Here is a 15,826-nt window from a genome sequence, read left to right as displayed (position 1 = left end):
TGGTTTGAAGTCAATTATTCTATGATTTCTTGAATTTTAAGGTTTTTTGCTGATAGTGTTTTTATTCTGATGTGTCTGCTTTTGTATGTAGGTTGTTGCTGTTTTTCTTAACCTATAATATTTCTCTTTTGTTTTTAGTTTTAATATGAAGGTTATTTTTTTGGCCATGCCTATTTTGGGTTCAAAATATCCATTCAGGTTAGATATCATTTGAGCATCTCAGAACTGGAAATATTTCTAATACTGTGAATGGTTTTTCTGTGCCTTTAATTTTTATTTCAAACCTCCTATCGCACAGGTTACTTGGGTTGGACCTCTAGATCATGTTCAAGAGTTCCTGAATGCTGTGGACAGGCACCTTCAAAAATTCTGATATTTCACAACTAATCACCGAACAGAACTGGAACACAGATGCAGAGAAGAATGAGTGAAGAGCATAGGGGTCCAGACCAGGCTGGTGAAACCCACAGAAGCAGCTGACCTGAACATCCGTGAACTCTTGCTTCCCAGCCTGATAGCTGGATACCAGCATGGGATCCAGACCCCAGCAACATGGGTTTCTGTGAGGAAACCTCAGAAATCTACAGGACCTCCTGTAGAAGTTCAGTACTTATCCCTAGCATAGGTGTGGACTTTGGGAGCCCATATAGGTCCTAGGTCCTATCCCAAAGGATACAATAGACACTGGTGACACCCTACGGAAGGCCTCACCATCCAGGGGGAGCAGAAAGGATATGTGATAGATAGGGTTTTAGTTGGGGGAGGGCGGTAGGGAAGGACTGGTGGGAGAAGGGAAATGGGATTGTCATGTAAAACAATCCTGTTTCTAATTCAACTAAAAAATGGAAAAATAAAAAATAAAATTAAATTAAAGATTGTATTAAAACTTCTGATATCTCAACAACATAGTATTTTAGTAGTCATTTCTTTTCTTTGGTATTCTTCTGCTTGATGTAGTTTTTAGTGATGACTTCTACAATAGTTTTGACCTAATGAGTTGACTTTTTCATTTCCAACATTTCCAGTTGTTGTTCTCCAAGTTCTTAATTTCCTTGCTGGATTAAGCATTAATTCATATTGCTCACTTTCAATTTTAAAAACAATTTCAGGATTTTCCATTTAATCCATCATTTAAGTAATATCTAAAGAATAAAACTCTGTTGTAGTAAAACCAATTTAATATTTTCAGTTGTATAAAAATAGTTAAAAATAATCTTGTAAAAGGAGACAGTTACTTCTTCCCTCTATTATCTGCTATACTTAGTTGCACCAAATATTCACTTACAATAACATGAAAAGGGAATGTGAAATTTGACAAGTGGCAAATGTTGAAAAGTCATACTAATTCAATATAATTATAGGCATAATGTGGTAATAGCTAATGCTTCCAATACTACATTCTATAAACCTAGTATGAAATGGCAGCACTTCCTATTCTTCCATTGCTTGACTTTGGGGTACTCTAAAGACATAGGGGCCATATATTAAGATCCAAAAAGCAATGCCCTGCTTTGGGGAATCGATATGGCAGTGACTGTAAATTTGTTCTCACCCCAGGAACATCAGCTTCTCTGCCTCTCATTTCTGAGTGGGGCCTAAAGTAAAATACAGCTATTGTAGTAAAAGACATGTCACAAGTCACAGGCATGTTTATGTTAGCCTTTATTAAGTAGTGCTGCCTAGATTGACATTAGACTCTTCATTATATCTTCTAGAAAGCTTTCAAATAAGACAAACAATCTAGAAAATGAAAAAAAAGGTGAGTGGCAGATGTAAGTTCTCCTCCAAGATCCATGGTTTTACTAACCCTGGGTGGTTAACTAGATTTCTAATGCCAGGCATGGGTTTCCTCTCATTGGACAGATCTTAAGTCAAATTAGAGAGGTATTGGTTACTTCCAAGTTATGTATATCAATATTGCAACCTTAGGAACATTGTTCCATTATGGTCATTGTGGTTCATATGCATCATCACCAGGTAGAATTGTTGGTTGCTTGGGAAAAAAAGCCATCAATTAGAAAAAGATCAAGGAAGGCTGTATAAGTAAGTTTGGTAGGAGGAAAGGGAATGGGAAATGATGCAAGTATTATAATCCAAAAATAAAATAAAATAAATTAAAAAAACAAGCACAGAATGTACTTGGGTGCCAATTTAAAAGCTTTAGCAACATTTAATAATACACACATATATATGGCGAGGGAGAGATTGCAGTTGCTCTTAAATATAAGTTTCTTATTTGTTTGTTTGTAAAGTGTGTATAAATGGAGAAAAGATTTATGCAAAAGACAATCTTTGTTAGTTGCCCTGCCACGTTCATCTGAAACTGGCCTGACCTATTCTCCAGTTAAAAAATAATTGGAGACGGCCTCTGACACTCCTGTAGCCTCACTGACATCCATTCCTTGGTACCAACTCGTGTAGTTGTCTGCCAGACTTGACTATGCATCATACCTACTAAAGCAGTCTGAATATAGAGGTGAATTAACAGAGTCCTGACACAAGATGCTTTTCCAACAATCACTTGTGCAACCTGATCATTTATGCTTCTTCTCAGAAGAAAGACAGCAAGCATTTCCAGTGGCAGGCACTTGAAGTCCAAGTGTTCTTGCAACAAAAAGGATTTGTGGTAAAAAAAGAGAAATAATATCCCCACAGTTTGCCAGACTAGAAAAAGTAAGTTTTTTGTTTTCCTACTTGCACATAAAATAATCTATTGACCTCCTAGAAAGCCTGATTTTCAGGCAAGTATTTGTTTAAATGTCCCATGTCCCACTTCACATATACCTGCAATTTCTCTCACATCAGTATGTTGCATAGTTCACATTTTCAATATAATTTGATCTCCCTTCAGGAAAGACATAGCACAGTCTCAAATGTAAAATGGAAGTTCATCTTCTATTCTGTGGTATTCTACATGTGTAGCCATTCACAACCTGGAGGACCCACTTCTGCTGGACCTCAGTTTGGTGGTCTGTGGTGGGGAAACTTTGGGTGGTTCCAGAATGCAAGTGGCCTCTAGCCGGCTGTGCTCTGGCTTCCTAGACAGGTGTTTTACCTAATCCAAGTGAATGTGTTATTGAGCTATTCTCATTTACAGCAACTGAGCCTCTCAGAACTATTTAAAAGGCTTCCAGTCTAGACCTCTGTTGTGAGTGTCTGAGGCGGTCGAGGTGATATCACTCCCATACTTTGTACTCTATAGACAAACTGTGTTCTGTGGACTCTAGGGAGCCTGCTGCTAAATTAAAATGTCTTCCCTTTTGTGAAACTTCTTGACCTATAGAAGATCATTCCAGCATGGATCCTTCAATGGAGTTTACCACATAACCTGACTGCTCCACAAGCCATTCCTCTTACGTCTGCTTCTGTAGAACATAAATTTGCAATCTCTTATGAGTGACTTCTGTCATGTCAGAAGCCTTGAACTTCCTTTAGTTCCCTGGGTCTCCAATGGTCTCTACTAGGACGGAAATACATACATCATAACTTGCTATGTTGATGTAATTGCAGCTTAAAAAAAAAAAACCTTTACTGAATCTTTGGAAATTTCACAATATATACCCCAATTCTGTTTAAATCCCATCCCCCCATGTCACCCCTCATCTCTGTTGTGCCCCCTAAGAAAGTAACAAAAGAAAGTAGGTAAGCAAGCAAACAAAAGCAAGAACAATAACAAAAAGCTCACAATAACCCCAAAGTAACAAAGACCACACACACACACACACACACACACACACACACACACACACACACACACACACACACACAAGTGCTCTCAAGCTCTGGATTCACCGCTGTGAGTCTACTCTCAGGTACAAACTGTTCAAATCTACCCCCAGCCAGCAGTGGACCATGTCCCAGGAATGTCCTTGCAGGTTGATTGCTGCAACACCATATGATGCACTGGGACAGCCTTAAACACCACATCTGAGCCTGGCAATTCATAGAAAAGTCTAGACACCACCATTAGATAATTGGGCTCAAGGTGGCTCACTTTCTTCAAACTTTTCTGAAACTGTTAACTCAGTAAATGGACATGTTTTATCCTCTCCGCAATCCTAAGTATTATAAAGATTATCACAGAAGGCAGTGATAGTTTATAAGACTGTCTGATAACTTCAAATCAGGACCTCTGTGTTTGTAGAGCAACATAGAAGGATCAGCTGCCAACCCAGCCCTAGGCAGGGAGTTAATATTATGATATCCTGTTTGGTTACAGTCAGCAGAAATGAGGAAATAGAGCCTAGAGTAAATACTGCCAGCCCCTACATGAAGCCAGATGTCATACTATTAACAGAGCTCTGTCACATATCTATCTGGTCTTGTTTATGTATCCAACCTCTGTGGTGACAGTACATATGACAAGCAAAAAGCAATCTTCCAAACATAGAAGAAAAAGGTGAGAGAGAGTTATAAAAAGATGAAGTGTATGGGTGATTTGCAGGTCCTTTAAAAATAAGTGTCTGTCATGTGGGGACATGTGAGGGAATCAGCTGACCTTGGAGACTCTTGTCTTTCCTACAATTTAGGCTCATGCTGTGCATGGGCTGGAGTTGTGTTAGGTACTCATCATAGATTCTTCAGTTTACTAACTTCCTGTCTGCATGTACCAAAAGCCTCTGCTAGCCCCAAGTAGCTTTGCGGTCTGACTGGGTTCTTCCACATACTTTTAAAAGATACATTATAAATAATTATATATTATATATAAAATGTATATATATATATATATATATGTATATAGTGTAAATACTAAATAAGTTAGAAGCTTATTTACCAAAAGAGACAGATTAAATTCATAGCTGTGCTATGTATTCATAATGCATAATGTAACCTATGAGACAGGCAAAATATGTGAGGTTTTAAATATAAATCATAATTTATTAACTTACATGTTAAAAGGCACTTAGAGGGCTGAGGAACGAGGATTGCTGTTAAGTTGAGGCTAACAGTGACACCCTGACTTTTTTTCTGCAGGGGGAAGGAACCCATTTTAATTTATTAATTTATAATTACAAATTATATTCCTGAAAACATTGTATCACTGAAGTAAACTAGTTTTCACTGCTGTGTTTTTTCTTAGACAAGGTCCCAGGAGGTACAAGTTGCCCTCAGACTCATGAAGTAGCCAGAGCTGACACTTAACTCTTGGTTTTACTTCTGGTCCTTCCTATGGGCAGGGATTGTGATCGTGTGCCACCATGTCACACTACTTATGAAAATCATTCTTTTCTTACTGTGTGTTTTTTTCTTTATCCCACTCCATTTATCCCTTCAGTTCCTTCTACTTGTCCTCTTCCAGCACCCCTCCATGCCTCTCAAGTCTCAAGTTGACAGCTACAGTTACAAGCACTCATCTTTGGCTCTTCTATTCATTGGTCTATATGTCTGTTTTTGTGCCAGTACAATGTTGTTTTCATTACTATCGCTTTGTGATATATTTTGAAGTCTGGAGTAGTAATCCTTCCAGTATTTTTGTTGTTGTTGTTGTTTTGTTTTGTACAACATTGATTCAACTATCTAGGGTTCTTTCTGGTTTAATATTTATTTTAGGATATTTTTCTATTTATGAAAAGAATGCTGTGGTTATTTTGATTGGTATTGCTTTTAATCTGTAAATTGCTTTTGGTATAGTGGTCATTTTCACAGTAGCAATTCTACTGATCTGTGAACATGAGATGATTTTCCATTTTCTAGTATCTTTTTCAGAGATTTGAAGTTTTCATTGGAGAGGTGTTTAACCTCCCTGGTCAGGTTTATTTCAAGGTATTTTACTGTCTTTGATGATATTGTAAATGTAAATATGTCCTTGATCTCTTTCTCAGTGTGTTTTCATGTAAGTTACTGACTTTTGTAAGTTGATTTTGTACCCTGACACTTTGCTGAAATTATTAATCTTTTCTGGTGGAATTTTTGGGATCTCATATGCGTATATATATATATCTACAAATATGAATAATTTGTTATCTTTTATTCCCATTTGTATCCATTTAATTTTCTTCTCTTGCCTTATTGCTCCAGGTAGTGTTTCCCATCCCATAGTAAAAGAGTAGAGATAGTGGACAGCTCTGTCTCATTTCTTATTTTAATCAGATTGCTTTTGCTGAGTATTTTTTCCATTTAGAATAATATACTTTTGAAATTTCCAATTTCACACACCTTGGGGTGGCTACAGTTCTGGGTGCTGAATGTCTGCCATGTGTATTTAGAGTTGTGGAAACAAATGAGTTAGCTGGAAATTACTGTTAAAATCTACACATCATTAAAACTAAAAAAAAAAAAAAACCTGTTGGAAGTAAGAGATAAGGTTTTCTGTTGTTTGAACTACTTGGCAGTCAGCATCTATTTTATTCTCTTCTTGATGTCGGCCTCCCCTGGCCCCCAGGCTTATGACATGATGAGTTAAAGTTCCCTGCCTTTTGATGGCTCCTGGTTCTAAGGCTATCAACTAGCTCAGTCTTAAACAGTAGATTAGTCTTCAATGTGTTGCTTAAATCCAGCCCCTGAGTCAAAGGCATTGTGCCCTACTCTATATTACTGCACACTGTGTAAAACTGTAGTCCTTCAGGCTGTGCCTTAGCATGAGAGACTTCATTTTATAAGCATCATTTGACTGTATTTTTAGTAGAAACATAGAAAAAAGGTGACTCTGTATATTGGTGGGAAGATAAATAATACAATTGGTCCATACCACCCATGAGGTTCAGACTGATGGATGACTTAATCTTAATAGTAAGAAGTGTGCCACCTTATAAAGTAAGGACATTTATTAACTTCTTCTAAACCCGCATGGTTCCTTGGTTGTAGGTAAATGGTAACTTTGCTTTCTCTTCTGTAAGCTTTGGAAAGTCAATATTTGAAGGTAAGTTTATTTTGTGGTTATGAAGTTTCAGTAATTGAGGTCACTGGAAAGAACTCTTCTGCTAAAAACAGAGCAAACATATAATAATAATAATAGTTGTCAGCTGCCAACTTCCTAGTCTAAGAATTATGCACTGATCAACCTACTGAAGCTAATCACTGTACCTAAGTCAGGGTCTTTAATTACCCCTGTTTGAAAGGAAAACTGAAATTGAGTTTAAAGAGGTTAATAAACTCATACAACAGCACACGCGTAACAAATATCGAAGCAACAGACCTCAGTTCTATTATTAAGCTAATTTTGTCTGCATCTCCACCTTTATGAAAATTGTCCCACAAATTCAGGCTTTGGGATTAAATACATTTTTGGTTGTGCTTAAAAGAGTGTTGTCAAAGGAAATAAATATCCTTATAGTATGTCATACTGTTTTTTTCTCCCTCTGAAGAATGCATCAGACCACATGTTGTAGACAATGAGTTCATTTTCCATTGCTGGGAAAAATGCCTCAGTTCACCATCATGCTTAACAAAAAGGTATTCACAGAGATGGAGTTCTTTATTTTTGTTAAATTGGGCCCACTAGGCTTGCAGAATTTCATGTATGTAGATGCCTGATGCTTTGATGCATTGGGATAATCAAATAAATGTCTCTTTTAAAAACATTTTTTCTGAAATAAATGCAGGACACATTTAATGATATATTAACATAAAAAGATTATCAACATGACATTTTAGGAAGATGTACTAATTCATGTGTACCTTTAGTGAAACACTATTATTACCATTTGGTTCCAGTGGAGAAGTAATAACTTATCCCTCCTCTTCTATTTCTATAGTATAACATTCCTCAAATTAATGCAGTTATAGTAATGGTTTTAATAATGATTTTTGGAATTATGAGAGCTTCCCTTTTTTTAATGTAGCATGCTTTTTTTTTAACCTCTGGTTGCCATGTATCCCATTTTTCTCTAAACTTGAACTTCTGCTGACAAAAATCAAAGACAGGGTGACCAGATTAAACTTTAAAGTTTTCAACCACCCTAGCTTAAAACTGGAGGTAATTTCGTAGATTTTCTAACAATTATCAGCATTGGGTCCAAAGCTGGCTGCTATGCTACTTATATTCATAGATTTTTACAAATAGTTTTCTATTTGGAACTGGAAAGATAGTTTATCAGGAAAGATCATGTACTGTTCTTTCAGATGACCTGATTTTAATTCCTAGCATCCAAAATCTGTTGCTCACAGGCACATATAATTGCAGCTCTCAAGGAGACAGACACATCTGGCCTTATAGTCATAGATTTTTTTTAAAGTAATAGTTTTCTATTTGGAACTGGAAAGTTGGCTTATCAGTCAAGAGCATGTACTGTTGTTTCAGAGGACCTGAATTAGATTCCCAGCACCCAAATTCTGTAGCTCACAGACAGGTATAGTTACAGCTCTAGAGGAGTCAGACACTTTCAGTCTCTATAGATACCTGAATTCACATGCACGAACCCTGACACAAAAATATATAGCTTAAAAAGTAAAATAAGTTTAAAATATTTTAAAACGAGTAAGTCTCATTAAAAAGTTTCCTATGTGTTTGTTTTTTGAGTTTTGTTAGTTTGACATATTTTCATTTTATCTTCCTAAGTGGCACTTGATATGTACTCTTCTACAGGACTTATATAATATACATCTGTGTAAAATGTGAAATCCCAGAATGTAGAACCTTCCAGGTTAAGCTCAATCATTAAGCAAGTTTATATTATTTTAAAGACTAGCAAATATCTGAACCAAGATTCAAGGTAGCGAAGTGGGAACCAAGGGTACCCCTTCTTTTGAGGTTGTGTTAAATGGGCTCCTAACTTTCTAGAAATTACTTCTTTCTGATAATTTCTGTTTTCTGAAACATATATGTGCTTGTGTTCCCTCAGCCATAAAATGAGGATGACTTCATGCAAAATGGGTGTTTCAGTTCTTTTCTAATGCTATAACAAAATGTTTTAGTTAGGGTGAACAAGCAGCTCTGTATGTCTATAGTATGAGTTAGTGTAGATGTCAGCCAGAGGAGGCCTTGTGCTAATAAACTCTGAGTGGTTTTAAGGTCCTTCACTGAATCACAGAGTCACAAGTTTCAAGGTAGGAGAGGAAATATTTGACTCCAAGTGCCATAATTTCTTTCTTGACTGTTATTTAAAGCAGGTTTTATAATTCAAGGTCCTGTTGGAATTCATTCATTCATATAATGCATACCGAATGCTTATCATATGCTAATTACCCAATAGAGAAGATAATGCAAATTATGATAGACTGGTAAATTATAAATTATTGAGTGAACTGATTTGAGCTAAGTTAAGTGATAAAGTGAGCAAGGATACAGTTTACACTGGGTGAATATATTCATAAATTTTAGCGAGGAAAGATGTAATTAAGACATTCACATTTGTGTGGGAATATTTTAAAAAGGGTAATAAAATTATACATATTAATTAATTATTTTAGAGTATTTATTTGGAAAAAAAGAATCTATGTTGCTCAGGTTCTCCTCAAACTCATTTCATGCTTCTGGTTGCCCTCAGACATGTGATTCCTTCTTCAGCTTGAAGCTTGACAGAATTATATGCTTATCACTTCCTATGTTAACTTCCATAGCACCAGCCTACTATCCTGAAGCACTCTAGCCAACCTGAGCATTTGAAGATAGCCTGGACGTAAGGTATCAAATTGCAGGTGAATATAATTGAACTTTTATTTAAAATTAGCAAGTTGTTCTACAACATATATATCAGATCTACCCTAGAATCAATTATGGGTAATAAAATCCATTCAGAAGATGCTGTGGAAGTCCAGAGGCAATTTAGAACAAAAATGGATGGCAAAGAAATGAGCAGTGACAGGATGGGCAAGACAGTCAAAGAAATCCTTAGGAAATAAATTGAAGTCACTCTGTTCAAAATGCATGGGAAATGTGGTAAAGCATAGAAGCCAGAATAATTCCCAGACTTCTGCATGAGCATAACGAGTACAGATTCTAGCAGAAGAAAGTTTGAAGCGAATATGACACAGCAGCTGCGGGCTTCAGGAAACTTCTGCTTACCATCTCTCTCCTATATTGATCAGCATCCATCTCAGTGCCTGGCATAAATGCCCGCTGTGTAGGAAGTTGGTAGCTATTTGTTCAATTGACAAATGAATAGATTGTGTTAAATTTGAAGTGATTGTAAATCTGAAGTGTTAGATTAGTGGGGTGCTTTGGAATGAGTGCTGGAGTGACTATATGGATTCTACAGTTATTAAAAATCAAAGTAGTTAAGAACATGAATGAGAACAGAGTTGAAAAGGGAAGCATGTTTGCAATGATGCTTGCATTGGTAGACTAAATGAACATAAGGTTTAGAGTAGAGACACAAGTAATTCAAAACAACAAACTTTGGAAGCTCAATTTTTGCTTATACTATTGGCATTTTATGCCATTCGTTACTCAGGAGAGACTTACTAATGAAAATTTTTAAGAAAGGAAAACAGCAGCTCTAAAAATACTGTTCTCCCCAAAATCCAGTTAATTGAATGTTAAATCACATACTTTAAAATGAACAGTTTCTGCTTCAGGAGTGCTGGCCACCACACTAGATAGTGAGAAATGATCAGCAAGTGAACAAAACTATAAGATTCTAACTGAAAACCAGTGAACTGGTTTACCAGTTAATGCCCTATGCATGCTGTGAAGCTCAGAGTACATTTCTGAAAATTCTGATGCTGATTCCTTTAGTTTAAAGTTTTACATGTTTTGGCATTATTTTTTGAGCTAAAGGATCCCTGCCATTTCCAGATGGCATACCTATCGGAGCAATCCATACACATTTTTTTTTTTATGTCTACTTGTTTAATGTTCACTGAAACATATTGAGTACTAGACCTCAAATGGAAATCTAGCTGTTCTTTTTTTCATGTGGGTGTTTGCTGTTTCATTTATATGGCATTATTGCCTTCAGCTTCTTTCATCCTTCCCAAGCCTTTGGTAATCAGCTACTATTGTGTATCTTTTTATTGCTATAGTTATATGATAAGGAGCCCACTGCCATGATTAATGTCCACCCATTTTGGAATGTATAAGCAACAGTGCTGGCCACCTACAGATCCTCAAGTACTATAAAGAGTGACACTGGTTTAATTGTGAAATTAGTTAGTAAGATTCTAAGGAAATGGGCTTAAGGTATGCCACTTTTTACATGTTATCAAATTTTCCTCTGTTGTAGAAATATTGGATGATTTATTTTTACATAGGTGATTGTAAACATAAAAAGAATAAGTATGGTCTAAATAACATGTGTGTGTGTGTGTGTGTGTGTGTGTGTGTGTGTGTGTGTGTGTCCATGGTTAAGATTCATCTTTATTGAACAAGAGTCAGTATTTTATCTAGGTTTTCCTGTTATAGCAGATTATTAATATAGAAAATATATTTTGACTTTAATTCTAAATTTAATTGTTCATATTAGAAATTATTGTTTGAGTTAATTTAATTTACCATACAAACTGTAATATTACATCAGCTATATGGTCATCAGTAAAATTAGTTCAAGCTATGATGCTTATTAGTCTGCACACTGCTGATCACTTTAGAACACACTTGATTGAGTTATCACATAATATAAAGATTCAATTTAGAGACTTAAATTACAAATTATATGTAGAGCTCATCTGACCAGACTTCTCTTTTTAATAGAAATAATATATGATTGGGGTTATAATTTTGTTACAGTAGAAATATTTTGGATTAATTAGATCAAGATAAGTAAACTTTTATTAAGTTTTTAATTCAATGTTTTTCTTTCAGTGTTGATATTACGTATAATTTGTCTGCAGTAATTTCCACTTAATAGTGTTCTTAGGTGCCCCTGGTAGTCATGGTAGTATTTATTTTAATTTGCAGGTATAGAATGATAATATGATAATAGCCACATTTTGTTTATGATTCCTTTCTCAGCTATTTGTTTCTGACTGAGAGATTTGCTTCCTCTGTGTTTAACTTTGCTGCATAAAATTCTTTTGTTGACATATCCATGGCAGCCTACTGTACCTGAATTCAAATAAAAACTTCTGTAAAAGAGGTCTAACATTTGTTTTACTGCATACTGGACTGGGGCTAAACACAGAGCACTCGATTTTGACTGGGGCTAAACACAGAGCACTCGATTTTGAGTCTGTTGACAGACTATCTGTTCTCTCAAGAAGCTGAGATATTTGACAAGAAGCTGAGATATTTGAAATACATTCAAAGCTTAACTTATTCCCAAGACCTGAAATACTATTACAACTTGAAAACATAGCCATCATCTTTTGAATTTGGCATCAGTTACTGACAGAATTGAGAGATCACATGTAAATACAAATATACTCAAAAGAGTGTGAAATCAAAACACTCCCTGTATTTTTTTTTTTTTTTTGCATTTGGTTGTATTGGAATTAACTCTTTTTAACTCTGTGGAGAGTCACTGGAGAAATTGTAATTTAGCATATTACTGTAAGAATGATATTTTAAGATTTTTTAAAAGTGGGAAAATTCTGAAAACAAGGACATGGAAATGCCAGAAAAATGAATAGCTCCATGTAAACCATTGTGTTTTTATGTCCTTGGTGTTTTATGAGGTTTTCTATTTAAAAGAAAATTTAAAAATTTCCATATGAGTTAAAACATATATTTGGAAGTGGTTCAAAAAGTCAGAGTAGAAGCCCATTTTTGTGTGACCAATTCCAGAATTAGAGCTTCAGGATAATAATTATAAAAATATTTGGGGGAAGGGAAGCACATGGGATGTCATGAAAGCCTTGGTAGGACAGCTGGTCACAGTGCATGGAGGAGTGGAATTGTGATACAGAGAAATGTCTGGCACAGTCCTGAGCACCAACTTTGACTCCCTGGAAGAAAACAGGGCAGCCACAGCCACACAGCAAGGGTAAGGCAAGTCAGTCCAGCTCACGGCAGACTTGCATTTCTAGAAGCAAAATCAGCCACAGTTCTCACTGCCAGAGTTTCCACGTGGGAATTTGGGGACATGGTGACTCCTCTTTGTGCCAAGATACTGTTGGAAAATAAATACTTTTTGTCAGTTTTTTTTTGTTTTGTTTTTCTCATCTCTGAGTGTGACAGCCTCTGGCCATCTTGGGAAAAGAAATCTATACTTTCTGAAGCATCTACTTGGAAGGCAACTTCTCTCTCTCTCTCTCTCTCTCTCTCTCTCTCTCTCTCTCTCTCTGTCTGTCTCTCTCTCTCTGTCTCTGTTTCTGTCTCTCTCTCTCTCTCTCTCTCTCTCTGTGTGTGTGTGTGTGTGTGTGTGTGTGTGTTCACATGTGTGTAGGTACATGCATGTGCAGACACATATGCACATATGTTTGTATATATGTGAAATACAGAAGTTGATGTTTGGTGTCTTCCTTTTTGCTTTCCACTTTATTATTGATACACTAAACCTGGAACTCATCAATCCCAGGAGCCTAGCTTGCCCCAGGGATTTTGTTTATTTAATTAAATTTATTTATTTATTTATTTTACATCCTGACCACAATTTTCTGTCTTTCCTCTCCTCCCATTTCTTTTGCCACCTCCTCTGTGCCACCTTCCTCAATCCCTTTCTCTGTTTCTGTTCAGAAAGAGGCAGCTGTCCCATAGGTCTCAACAAAGCATGGTATATCAAGTTGCAGTAAGACTAAGCACCTCACCTGTATTAATCTGGGCAAGGCAACCCAGTATGAGGAATGGGTTCCCAAAGCCAGCCAAAGCATTAAGGACATCCCCTGATCCCATTGTTATGAGTCCCACAAGCATACCAACCTATACAGCTGTCACATACATGTAGAGGGCCTAGATTGCTCCCATGCAGGTTTCCCAATTGTTAGTTCAGACTTTGTGAGTTCTTATGAGCCAGGTTAGTTGATACTGACCTGGCTCATAATTAGCTGTGTGTTTTTTGTGATGTCCTTGACCCCTCTTGCTCATACAATCCTTTATCCCTCTGTTCAGCCGGATTCCCCTAGCTCTGCTAATGTTTGGCTTTGGGTCTCTGAATCTGCTTCCATCAGTTACTAGAGGAAGGTTCTCTGATGACAACTGGGGTAGTTGCCAATCTGATTACAGGAGATGGCCAGTTCAGGCTTTGTATCCACTACTGCCAGGAGTTTTAGCAGGGGTCATCCTTGTAGATTTATGGCCAACCTCAAACACGTACACATACATACATGACTATACAGGCTATGTGGATTTTATATACAAAGAAAACATAAATTATACATATGTAATGATAATAGCTAAAGAAGGAGAGGTCATAAATTTGAGAGGAAGTTGGAGGGCACAGGTGGTGTTGGAAAGGGAAGAATAGGGAATGGAAAAGATGTGAATACAAAATGCATGTAGAAAATTATGAAAAACAATCTATATCCATAACAACCAATAAGAAGAAGTAATATTTAAAGAAAAATCTCTGAACCAAACAAGCTTGGGGCCAAATGAATATGCAGCACAGAATTCTACGACATCTTCAAAGAAGAGCCAATATCAATAATCCTTAAATTATTCTATAAAGTATAAAACTAAGATATGCTTTCAAATTCCTTGAATGAAACTCTCATTACTCTGATACTGAAACCAATGAAAAATCAAGTAAATATTATTATAAGTTAGTCTCTATGATGAACATAGACATCAAACATTTTAGCAGAATACTTGCAAACCACAGTCAAGAACAAACAACAAGTATCTACCATTATGAAACTGGCTTCATCCTAGAGTTACAGGATGGTTCGGAATATGTAAAATGATGAATGTAATATGCCAAGTCTACAGACTAAAGCACAGAATCAACATGATCATCCCAATAGTTGCAGAAATGACCTTTGACAAAATATAACATCTATTCATGATAAAAGTCTTTCAGAGAATAGGGATAGAAGTGCCACTTCTCAGAATAGTGAAGGCAATTGACATTAATTCCCATAGTCAACATCATAAATGGTGAAAATCTCAACCAATTCTCTTAAAATGAAGAACAAATCAAGGGTGTCCATTTTCCCCACTTTTATTCAACATAGTACTTGAAGTCTTAGTTGGAGGTATAACACATTAAAGTGATAAGAATGATGTAAATAGGAAAGGAAGAAGCCAAACTATCTTTAGTTACATATGATCTAATTTTACATATAAAAACCTTGAAGACTTCAAATGCAAAATTCTACATCTGATATACACACTCACAAAATTAGCAAGATACACAATTAACACCCTCAAACTGGTAGCATTTCTGTGCACCACCAACAAACACACCAAGAAAGAAATCTGAAAAACAGTACCATTCACAATAGTCTCAAAGGAAAATTGGAATAGATCTTACCAAGCAAATGAAAGACTTGAATAACTAAAATCTTGAGACCTTGTAGAAAGATACTGAAGAAGATGACAGAAGATGGAAAGAACTCCCATACTCATTGTTTACTATGATTGGTGTTATGAAAATGACCATTTTACCAAAATTAATTTACAGATGCAACATAATGTTGATAAAAATTCCAACACAATTATTTATTAATTTGAAACTGTATCTTACTGGAAGGGCAAACTGAGGTTGGAATGTAAAATGAAACTTCAAAGAATAAAAAAAGAAAATGTATCCTAAATTTCATAAGGAAACTACACACAAAACAAAACATACAAAAACAAACAGAAAACCAAAACAACAATAAAACAGGATAGACAAAACAATTCTGAACAATAAAACATGGTAAAAGTATCATCATCCTTGATTTTATGTTTTGCTATAGAACTAAAGTAGTAAAATTAGCATGGTACTGGCATAGAACAACACATTAATCATGGGAATAGACAATGGAGAGAGGCTAGTATCTTCAATAAAAGGTGCTGGTCATCATTGGTCAGCATCATGTAGAAATGGAGTTGGTCATTCTCTCTTTCTGAACAAAACTCAACTCTAAA

The sequence above is a fragment of the Cricetulus griseus genome (genome assembly GCF_003668045.3).
Source record: "Cricetulus griseus strain 17A/GY chromosome 1 unlocalized genomic scaffold, alternate assembly CriGri-PICRH-1.0 chr1_1, whole genome shotgun sequence".
Classification (NCBI taxonomy): Eukaryota; Metazoa; Chordata; class Mammalia; order Rodentia; family Cricetidae; genus Cricetulus; species Cricetulus griseus.
This window is presented reverse-complemented; position numbering follows the sequence as displayed.